The following is a 7,765-nucleotide window of genomic DNA, read 5'->3' as shown; positions in this document are numbered from 1 at the left end:
ATCAGAGGACCTGGGTTCTAATCTTGGCTCTGCCGATTGACTATAGATTGTAAGCTCGTTCTGGTCAGGGAATGTCACTGTTAATTGTGTTGTCCTTTCCCAAGTTCTTAGTGCAGTGTTCTGCACACAGTGAGTGCCCAATAAATACGATCGAATGAATGAGTGAATGACTGCTCTGCCAATTTCTTGCTGTGTGACCTTGGGCAAGTCACTCAACTTCTCTGTGTTTGGGTTTCCTCGACTGTAAAATGGGGATTCAATACCTGTTCTCCCTCCTTCCTCATTAGTGAGCCCCACATGGGACAGGGACTGTGCCGACACTTGCACCGACCCCAGCCCTTAGAACAGTGCTTGTGCATAGTAAGCGCCAGTGTCCGCAGTGTGACATTGGGCAAGTCAATTCATTTCTCCGGGTCTCAGTTACCTCAGCTATAAAATGGGGATTGAGACTGTGAGCCCCACATGGAACAGGGACTGTGTCCGACCCGATCTGCTCGTCTCCACCCGAGCACTCAGTACAGTGCCTGGCACATAGTAAGCGCTTAACAAACACCACAATTATCATGAAATACCATAAGAAAGGAAACCACAGCTTCAGAAAACTGATGGGCTATTTGAATCCAGATGCAAAATTAAGTCCTCAGGAAACACGCATTTGTAAAAGGCCACAGTCTTGTAATTTGCTCTCTTAATGACAAAAGGAAGTGTGAAAAATCTGATTATGAAAACTATTATTATCCTACTGTTTTCCCCTAGTGGAAAGATGTTGACAGCAGTGCCCATGGAGAGAGAGGGACGCTCGAAACTAGCCCGTGCGATGAATTACTGTCCATAAATACCATCGATTTATTGGTAGACTTGAGCGTAACAGTGCAAATGAGATTTTCGGTTGGCTGCGATCATTTTGACGGATACCTAAGGAGACGTGCAGCGTTTGAAAATCCGACCTTCCGGGATGCTGAGTGGAGTCTAACGGCAACTGGGATTCCAATCCCAGCTCTGTCATTTGCCCCCTTGCCCACGTCCTAAGAGAAGCGGTGTGGCCTAGTGGATAGAGCCCGGGCCTGGGACTCAGAATAATAATAATAACTGCGGCATTTATTAAGTGCTTACTATGGGCCAGGCACTGTACCAAGCGCCAGGGCAGATACAAGCAAATCAGGTTGGACACAATCCCTGTCCCACGTGGGGCTCATGGGCTCAATCCCCATTTTACAGATGAGGTAAGTGAGGTTGGAAAAGTGAAGTGACTTGCCCAAGGTCACACAGCGGACAAGTGGCAGAGCTGGGATTAGAACCCATGACCTTCTGACCCCCAGGCCCGTGTTTTATCCACTAGACCATGCTGATCATATTTATTTATTATTTATTTTACCTGTGCATATCTATTTTATTTGGTTAGTATGTTTGGTTTTGTTCTCTGTCTCCCCCTTTTAGACTGTGAGCCCACTGTTGGGTAGGGACTGTCTCTCTATGTTGCCAACTTGTGCTTCCCAAGTGCTTAGTACAGTGCTCTGCACACAGTAAGCGCTCAATAAATACGATTGATTGATTGATTGATTGATCCCAGGTCAGAAGGACGTGGTGTCTAATCCTGGCTCCGCCACTTGTCTGCTGGGAATCGGGAGACCTGGGTTCTGCTCCCAGTCCTCCCTGTAGCTGGCTCACATGGGCAGAGATCGGTCCCGCCCTTCCCGGCGTGCGGCATCCCTGCCGGCTGGCTGGCTCATTGGACTCCACGCCTCGGTGGGAGCGGGAGTGATAGGGATGACAGGGAGGTGTCCCTGAGGAACCGTCCAGGCCCAGCTCCGTCTAACCTCTTCCCGCCCTCCGTTTCCGGGTGGGGAAGTCTGGGATTCAGAAGGTCAGGGGTTCTAATTCCGGCTCCGCCATTTGTCTGCTGTGTGACCTTGGGCAAGTCATTTCTCTTCTCTGGGCCTCAGTTACCTCATCTGGAAAATGGGGATTGAGACCGTGAGCCCCACAAGGGACAGGGGCTGTGTCCAACTCGATTTACTTGTATCCACCCCAGCCTGGCCCATAGGAAGCGCTTAACAAATACCATCATCATTATTATTTATTCTTATTAAGGGAGACAGCACGGTCAGCAATGCCCCGGGTGAGACCTAGGCAGGCAGCAGCCATGAAAAGAAGCAGCTTGGCCTAGTGGCTAGAGTATGGACCTGGGAGAGATAAAGACCAGAAATCCCGGATCTGCCATTTGCCTGTTGTGTGACCTTGGGCAAGTCACTTCACTTCTCTGTGCCTCAGTTCCCTCATCTGTACAACAGGGATTGAGACCGGGAGCCCCATGTGGGACAGGGCCAGTGTCCAACCTGATTATCTTGAATCGAACCTAGCACTTAGTACAATGTCTGGCACATAGTAAGTGCTTAAATACCATTATTATTATCATTATCATTATTATTACTATGAACAGCAACTTGTGGAAAGAGCCCGGGCTTGGGGAGTCAAGAGAGCAGGGTTCAAATTCCGGCTTAGCCACTTGCCAGCTGTGTGACCTCAGACAAGTCACTTAACTTGTCTGTTCCTCAATTTCCTCATCTGTAAAGCAGGGATTAAATCCTCTTCCCTCCTACTTGTCCTCCCTGGGGGACAGGGACTTTTTTATTTATGGTATTTGTTAAGCACTTACTCTGTGTCAGGCATTGTTCTAAGCACCTATAAACTAATCAGTTTGGACATAATCCCTGTCCCACAAAGGGCTCACAGTCTTAATCCCCATTGTACAGATGAAGTAACTGAGGCCCAGAGAAGGGAAGTGACTTGCCCACGGCCGAAGAGCAGAAAAGTGGCGGAGCCAATACTAGGACCCAGGTCCTTCTGTTTCTCAGGCCCAGCCTCTATCCACTAGGCCACACTGCTCTTCCTTCTGTGACCAACCTGATTTACTTGTATCTACCCTAGTGCTTTACAACGTGCTTGAAACATAAGTGCTTAACAAATACAATAATAATAATGATATCAATAATAACAATAATAGCGAAAGTCCATGTCACCTATCTGGGATAGCTGAGGAGAATGAAACACTGATACTCAATCAGCCTAGGGCCAGGCAGCAGTTGGTCCCAAATCTTCCCTGGCAATGCCTCCTTAACAAACGTTACTGAACTCTGCTCTCTATCAATCAATCAATCGTATTTACTGAGAGCTTACTGTGTGCAGAGCACTGTATTAAGCGCTTGGGAAGTACAAGTCGGCAACACATGGAGACAGTCCCTACTCAACAGCGGGCTCACAGTCTAGAAGGGGGAGACAGAGAACAAAACCAAACGTACTAACAAAATAAAATAAATAGAATAGATATGTACAAGTAAGATAAATAAATAGAGTAATAAATATGTACAAACATATATACATATATATATACATATATACATATATAAAATAAATAGAATAGATATGTACAAGTAAGATAAATAGAGTAATAAATATGTACAAACATATATACATATATAGCTTCCTTGGCAGCAGGCAGCTGATGCTGCTCCAACCAACACGGAACTAAACAACGTGCCTAAAACCGCAAAAGACTTGGGCAAGTGGGCACACGCTGGCAAGTGCCATTGGGGCATCGAACACAGAGAAGCAGCGTGGCTCAGTGGTAAGAGCCCGGGTTTGGGAGTCACAGGTCATGTGTTCTAATCCAGGCTCCGCCACATGTCTGCTGTGTGACTTTGGGCAAGTCACTTAACTTATCTGAGCCTCAGTTCCCTCATCCGTAAATGGGGATTAAGACTGTGAGCCCCGCGTGGGACAACCTGATTACCTTGCATCCCCCCAGCGCTTAGAACAGTGCTTTGCATATAGTAAGTGCTTATCAAATGCCATCATTATTGTTATTATTATTATTATTCAAACTTGCCAGCAGGTATGTTCACACAGGGCCCGATAAATAGGGCAGGGGGCCTAGGGAAACGGACTTAATTCTGGCCCTCGTTTGTAGTCATCCCACTAGATTTTCAGGGGAAAATGAGGTGCTGGGGAAACTTTGCGTGGGGCCGGCAGATGCTTGTGTGGTGCTGTGTAGTCTCAGTCTAGCCCGGGCGCAAAGCAGAATGGGGTGAACTACAAAATAATAATGATAATAATAATAATGGTATTAGTGAAGCACTTACTATGTGCCAGGCACTGTACTAAGCGCTGTGGCAGATAAGAACAAATCTGTTTGGACGCAGCCCCGGTCCTGCATGGGACTCACAGTCTTACTCCCCATTTTACAGATGAGGGAACTGAGGCACAGAGAACTCCTCACTCTCGGCTTCAAGGCTGTCCATCACCTCGCCCCCTCCTACCTCACCTCCCTTCTCTCCTTCTCCATCCCAGCCCGCACCCTCCGCTCCTCTGCCGCCACTCACCTCCTCACTGGGCCTCGTTCTCGCCTGTCCCACCGTCGACCCCCGGCCCACGTCCTCCCTTTGGCCTGGAATGCCTTCCCTCCACACATCCACCAAGCTAGCTCTCTTCCTTCCTTCAAAGCCCCACTGAGAGCTCACCTCCTCCAGGAGGCCTTCCCAGAATGAGCCCCCATTTTCCTCTCCTCCTCCCCATCCCCACCTCCCTACCTCCTTCCCCTCCCCACAGCACTCGTATATATATATATATATTTGTACAGCTGTATTACTCTATTTTACTTGTACATATTTACTATTCTATTTATTTTGTTAACGATGTGCATCTAGCTTTAATTCTATTTGTTCTGATGACTCTGACACCTGTCTACATGTTTTGTTTTGTTGTCTCCCCCTTCTAGACTGTGAGCCCGTTGTTGGGTAGGGACCGTCTCTATATGTTGCCAACCTGTACTTCCCAAGCGCTTAGTACAGTGCTCTGCACACAGTAAGAGCTCAATAAATACGACTGAATTGAATGAATGAAGCATCTGTGTGCAGCTGCTTCTTGGCCAAAAAGGAAACATTTTCGGCACCCTGAAGATGGTTTAGATTCCTGGGGAAGGACATTTCTGGATGGATGGAAGCCCAGGTCCTGTAGGAATATCATCCATTTTTAGGTCAGTTTGAGCAGCGTGGCCTAGTGAACAGAGTCCGGGCCTGGGAGCCAGAAAGACCCAGCTTCTAATCCCGGCCCTGCCACTTGACTGCTGTGTGACTTTGGGCAAGTTGCTCTGCTCCTCTGTGCCTCAGGTACCTCATCCGTACAATGAGGATTAAGACTGTGAGCCCCCCCCATGGGATGTGGACCGAATACAACCCAATTAACTTGTATCTACCCCAGCCCTTCCCCTCTCAGGGTTGCACCTGGAGAGTTTTTAGTACTCTACCAGTCTCGGTTAAGGGAGGAAGAGGCAAGCAGAGGCCTACCCATTCCATTCCTAGCTTGGCCAGTGGCTAGTGAGCGGCAGGCAATCTGCTACAAGTCAAAATTCACCCGTGCCGGGCAGCAGCGGCATGGGAGACAGTCGAGGGTGGAGACTCGAGTTTACTGAGCGGAAGGTGGCAATAGTAAATCACTTCCAGATTATTACCAAGAAAACTCTCTGGATCCACTACCAGAACGATTGCAGATGGAGAGTGGGGCGTTCTGGGAGAGATGTGTCCGTGATGCCGCTGTGGGTCGTAAATGACTCGATGGCATAAGACAAGACAAAAGCCCAGCGCTTATTACAGTGCCTGACAGCGCAGCAGGAAACTATTTCCTCTAACCCTCGGCTTCTCAGAGAGGGCTTAACACCGGGATTCCAAAGCGGTGGCTGGACTCACTGCTGATGAAAGGCAGGAAGCCAACGGAATGGGGAAAAATAAGACTTCTCTGCCATGGGTAAACACCTCGTGAAGTCTGATGAGAGGCAGGAGGCAAACAGAAAGGGCCAAATTACGATCTTTCGGCTGTGGGGAATGGTTTCACCTGCTCTCCGGGGCTGGGAAGATATGGGAGATTGCCCAGGTTGGCAAGATAAATCAGGAGGCCAAATACACTCTTGTCTTCAAACCCACTTCTCTGGAGTGGAATAATAATAATAATAATGGTATTTGTTAATCGCTTACTACGTGCCAAGCACTGTTCTAAGCACCCTTCCCCGCAGCACCTGTATATATGTATATATGATTGTACATATTATTCTATTTATTTATTTTACTTGTACATATCTATTCTATTTATTTTATTTTGTTAATATGCTTTGTTTTGTTCTCTGTCTCCCCCTTCTAGACTGTGAGCCCACTGTTGGGTAGGGACCGTCTCTATATGTTGCCAACTTGTACTTCCCAAGCGCTTAGTACAGTGCTCTGCACACAGTAAGTGCTCAATAAATACGATTGATTGATTGATTGATTGACTGAGGTAGATACAAGTTAATCAGGTTGTCCCACGTGGGGCTCACAATCTTAATCTCCGTTTTACAGATGAGATAACTGAGGCACAGAGAAGTGACTTGCCCAAAGTCACACAGCTGATTAGTGGCGGAGTCGGGATTAGAACCCACCACCTCTGTCTGACTCCAAGCCCGTGCTCTTGCCACTAAGCCACGCTGCTTCTCATGGCAAACCTCCTCTCACTCAACATTACAACTGGAAGGAGACGTCTGTAGATGGGTATAAGTAAGTATATACGCAAGTATATTTTCTGACTCCACCGCTTGCCTGCTGTTTGACCTTGGGTGAGTCACTTCACTTCCCTGTGCCTCATTCATTCATTCATTCAATCATATTTATTGGGCACTGCATTAAGCACTTGGGAGAGAACAATGTAACAATAAAGAGACACATTCCCTGGCAACAATGAGCTTACAGTCTAGAGGGGAAGACAGACATTAATAGAAATAAATAAATAAATTGCAGGTGTTTCCTCATCTGTAAAATGTGGATTAAACCCTACATCCTACTACTTAGACTGTGAGATCCACGTGACAGTGCTTGGCACATAATACATCCTTAACAATGCATTTCCTTAAAGTAAAATAAAAGAACCATAAAATAAGCAGCACCAGAATACTGTGGAGAAGGGGCAGAACCAACAGGAAAATAGTAACTGCTACAGACATTTCCACTACAGTACATATTTTCCAATCACCATTTGGACAGAAAGTACCCCAGCACACTGGGCCCCCTTTATTTTATTTTTTATTGTATGTGTTAAGCACTTGCCATGCACCAGGCACTGTACTAAGCACTGAGGTAGATACAAGCTAATCCCTGTCATTCATTCATTCATTTGAATATATTGAGCACTTACTGTGTGCAGAGCACTGTACTAAGCGCTTGGGAAGTACAAATCGGGCTCACAGTCTTAATTCTCATTTTACAGATGAGGTAACTGCTGCACGGACAAGTGAAGTGACTTGTCCAAGGTCACAGAGCAGACAGGTGGCGGAGTTGGAATTAGAACCCAGGCCCATGCTCGATCCACTAGGCCATGCTGCTTCTCACAACACAATTAGCTCCTGGCCCCCCGCATTTTAACTTCTTATCTTCCCACCCAAAGCCTGTCCTCCCGTTCACTTTCTCATCACTGTTGAAGGCACACACCGCTATCCTTCCTGTCTCACAAGCCCGTAACCTTGGCATTCTGCTTGACTCTTCTCTCTCGTTCCATGCACATGTTCAAGCCATCGCTAAATCCTGTCAGTTCTGCCTTCACAACTCCAAAATCCGCCTCTTCCTCTCTGTCCAACCTGCCATCACATTAACGCAAACACTGATCCTATCCTGCCTTGATTAGCGTATCGGCCTCCTTGCTGACCTCCCTGCCTCCTGTCTCTCCCAACTCCAGTCCATACTCCATTCTG

The 7,765-nt window shown here is 47.3% G+C and overlaps 1 non-coding gene across 1 annotated transcript; it reads left to right on the top strand.

Moving 5' to 3' along the window:
• The first annotated feature begins 5,261 nt into the window (after window positions 1-5,261).
• Window positions 5,262-5,399, top strand: LOC119931055. Its single transcript, XR_005451923.1, has one exon. It is a non-coding gene; the product is annotated as a small nucleolar RNA SNORA7 (small nucleolar RNA).
• The last annotated feature ends 2,366 nt before the right edge of the window (window positions 5,400-7,765 follow it).

This window comes from Tachyglossus aculeatus, chromosome 7, assembly GCF_015852505.1.
Source record: "Tachyglossus aculeatus isolate mTacAcu1 chromosome 7, mTacAcu1.pri, whole genome shotgun sequence".
Lineage (NCBI taxonomy): Eukaryota > Metazoa > Chordata > Mammalia > Monotremata > Tachyglossidae > Tachyglossus > Tachyglossus aculeatus.
The sequence above is the reverse complement of the archived record's forward strand: the minus strand, read 5'-3'. Positions and strand labels throughout refer to the sequence as shown.